Source organism: Heterodontus francisci, chromosome 20 (genome assembly GCF_036365525.1).
Source record: "Heterodontus francisci isolate sHetFra1 chromosome 20, sHetFra1.hap1, whole genome shotgun sequence".
NCBI lineage: Eukaryota > Metazoa > Chordata > Chondrichthyes > Heterodontiformes > Heterodontidae > Heterodontus > Heterodontus francisci.
The window spans coordinates 24293647-24297728 of NC_090390.1; positions in this window are offsets into that span (position 1 = coordinate 24293647).

Consider the following 4082-nt stretch of genomic DNA (forward strand, 5'->3'; position numbering starts at 1 on the left):
GTTTGAAGTTAATGTGAACATTGTATGTGAGTACTGTTTGAAGTTACATTGAACAGTGTATGTGAGTACTGTTTGAAGTTAAAGGGAACAGTGTATGTGAGTACTATTTGAAGTTAAATTGAACAGTGTATGTGAGTACTGTTTGAAGTTAAAGGGAACAGTGTATGTGAGTACTGTTTGAAGTTGAAGTGAACAGTATTTGTGAGTACTGTTTGAAGTTAAAGGGAACAGTGTATGTGAGTACTGTTTGAAGTTAAAGTGCACAGTGTATGTGAGTAGTGTTTGAAGTTAAAGGGAACAGTGTATGTGAGTACTGTTTGAAGTTGAAGTGAACAGTGTATGTGAGTACTGTTTCAAGTTAAAGGGAACAGTGTATGTGAGTACTGTTTGAAGTTATAGTGAACAGTGTATGTGAGTAATGTTTGAAGTTAAAGTGAACAGTGCATGTGAGTACTGTTTCAAGTTAAAGGGAACAGTGTATGTGAGTACTGTTTGAAGTTATAGTGAACAGTGTATGTGAGTAATGTTTGAAGATAAAGTGAACAGTGTATGTGAGTACTGTTTGAAGTTAAAGGGAACAGTGTATGTGAGTACTGTTTGAAGTTAAAGTGAACAGTGTATGTGAATACTTTTGAAGTAAAAGTGAACAGTGTATGTGAGTACTGATTGATGTTAAAGTGACCAGTGTATGTGAGTACTGTTTGAAGTTAAAGTGAACAGTGTATGTGAGTACTGTTTGAAGTTAAAGTGAACAGTGTATGCGGGTATTGTTTGAAGTTAAAGTGAACAGTGTATGTGAGTACTGATTGATGTTAAAGTGACCAGTGTATGTGAGTACTGTTTGAAGTTAAAGTGAACAGTGTATGTGAGTACTGTTTGAAGTTAAAGTGAACAGTGTATGCGGGTATTGTTTGAAGTTAAAGTGAACAGTGTATGTGAGTACTGTTTGAAGTTAAAGTGAACAGTGTATGCGGGTATTGTTTGAAGTTAAAGTGAACAGTGTATGTGAGGACTGTTTGAAGTTAAAGTGAACATTGTATGTGAGTACTGTTTGAAGTTAAAGGGAACAGTGTATGTGAGTACTATTTGAAGTTAAAGTGAACAGTGTATGTGAGGACTGTTTGAAGTTAATGTGAACATTGTATGTGAGTACTGTTTGAAGTTACATTGAACAGTGTATGTGAGTACTGTTTGAAGTTAAAGGGAACAGTGTATGTGAGTACTATTTGAAGTTAAATTGAACAGTGTATGTGAGTACTGTTTGAAGTTAAAGGGAACAGTGTATGTGAGTACTGTTTGAAGTTGAAGTGAACAGTATTTGTGAGTACTGTTTGAAGTTAAAGGGAACAGTGTATGTGAGTACTGTTTGAAGTTAAAGTGCACAGTGTATGTGAGTAGTGTTTGAAGTTAAAGGGAACAGTGTATGTGAGTACTGTTTGAAGTTGAAGTGAACAGTGTATGTGAGTACTGTTTCAAGTTAAAGGGAACAGTGTATGTGAGTACTGTTTGAAGTTATAGTGAACAGTGTATGTGAGTAATGTTTGAAGTTAAAGTGAACAGTGCATGTGAGTACTGTTTCAAGTTAAAGGGAACAGTGTATGTGAGTACTGTTTGAAGTTATAGTGAACAGTGTATGTGAGTAATGTTTGAAGATAAAGTGAACAGTGTATGTGAGTAATGTTTGAAGATAAAGTGAACAGTGTATGTGAGTACTGTTTGAAGTTAAAGGGAACAGTGTATGTGAGTACTGTTTGAAGTTAAAGTGAACAGTGTATGTGAATACTTTTGAAGTAAAAGTGAACAGTGTATGTGAGTACTGATTGATGTTAAAGTGACCAGTGTATGTGAGTACTGTTTGAAGTTAAAGTGAACAGTGTATGTGAGTACTGTTTGAAGTTAAAGTGAACAGTGTATGCGGGTATTGTTTGAAGTTAAAGTGAACAGTGTATGTGAGTACTGATTGATGTTAAAGTGACCAGTGTATGTGAGTACTGTTTGAAGTTAAAGTGAACAGTGTATGTGAGTACTGTTTGAAGTTAAAGTGAACAGTGTATGCGGGTATTGTTTGAAGTTAAAGTGAACAGTGTATGTGAGGACTGCTTGAAGTTAAAGTGAACATTGTAGGTGAGTACTGTTTGAAGTTAAAGGGAACAGTGTATGTGAGCACTGTTTGAAGTTAAAGTGAACAGTGTATGCGGGTATTGTTTGAAGTTAAAGTGAACATTGTATGTGAGTACTATTTGAAGTTACATTGAACAGTGTATGTGAGTACTGTTTGAAGTTAAAGGGAACAGTGTATGTGAGTACTATTTGAAGTTAAAGTGAACAGTGTATGTGAGGACTGTTTGAAGTTAATGTGAACATTGTATGTGAGTACTGTTTGAAGTTACATTGAACAGTGTATGTGAGTACTGTTTGAAGTTAAAGGGAACAGTGTATGTGAGTACTATTTGAAGTTAAATTGAACAGTGTATGTGAGTACTGTTTGAAGTTAAAGTGCACAGTGTATGTGAGTAGTGTTTGAAGTTAAAGGGAACAGTGTATGTGAGTACTGTTAGAAGTTGAAGTGAACAGTGTATGTGAGTACTATTTGAAGTTAAATGGAACAGTGTATGTGAGTACTGTTTGAAGTTAAAGTGAACAGTATATGTGAGTACTGTTTGAAGTTAAAGTGAACAGTGTATGTGAGTCCTATTTGAAGTTAAATGGAACAGTGTATGTGAGTACTGTTTGAAGTTAAAGTGAACAGTATATGTGAGTACTGTTTGAAGTTAAAGTGAACAGTGTATGTGAGTATTGTTTGAAGTTGAAGTGAACATTGTATGTGAGTACTATTTGAAGTTAAATGGAACAGTGTATGTGGGTACTGTTTGAAGTTAAAGGGAATAGTGTATGTGAGTACTGTTTGAAGTTAAAGTGAAGAGTGTATGTGTGTACTGTTTGAAGTTAAAGTGAACAGTCTATGCGGGTATTGTTTGAAGTTAAAGTGATCAGTGTATGCGGGTATTGTTTGAAGTTAAAGTGAACAGTGTATGTGAGTACTGTTTGAAGTTAAAGTGAACAGTCTATGCGGGTATTGTTTGAAGTTAAAGTGAACAGTGAATGTGAGGACTGTTTGAAGTTAAAGTGGACATTGTATGTGAGTACTGTTTGAAGTTACATTGAACAGTGTATGTGAGTACCGTTTGAAGTAAAAGGGAACAGTGTATGTGAGTACTGTTTGCAGTTAAAGGGAACAGTGTATGTGAGTACTGTTTGAAGTTAAAGTGAAGAGTGTATGTGAGTACTGTTTGAAGTCAAAGGGAACAGTGCATGTGAGTACTGTTTGAAGTTAAAGTGAACAGTGTATGTGAGTACTGTTTAAAGTTAAAGTGAACAGTGTATGCGGGTATTGTTTGAAGTTAAAGTGAACAGTGCATGTGAGTACTGTTTGAAGTTAAAGTGAACAGTGTATGCGGGTATTGTTTGAAGTTAAAGTGAACAGTGTATGTGAGTACTGTTTGAAGTTAAAGTGAACAGTGTATGTGAGTACTGTTTGAAGTTAAAGGGAACAGTGTATGTGAGTACCGTTTGAAGTTAAAGTGAACAGTGTATGCGGGTATTGTCTGAAGTTAAAGTGAACAGTGTATGTGAGGACTGTTTGAAGTAAAAGTGAACATTGTATGTGAGTACTGTTTGAAGTTAAAGGGAACAGTGTATTTGAGTACTATTTGAGGTTGAAGTGAACAGTGTATGTGAGCACTGATTGAAGTTAAATTGAACATTGTATGTGAGTACTATTTGAAGTGAAATTGAACAGTGTATGTGAGTACTGTTTGAAGTTGAAGTGAACATTGTATGTGAGTACTATTTGAAGTTAAATGGAACAGTGTATGTGAGTACTGTTTGAAGTTAAAGTCAACAGTATATGTGAGTACTGTTTGAAGTTAAAGTGAACAGTGTATGTGAGTACTGTTTGAAGTTGAAGTGAACATTGTATGTGAGGACTATTTGAAGTTAAATGGAACAGTGTATGTGGGTACTGTTTGAAGTTAAAGGGAATAGTGTATGTGAGTACTGTTTGAAGTTAAAGTGAAGAGTGT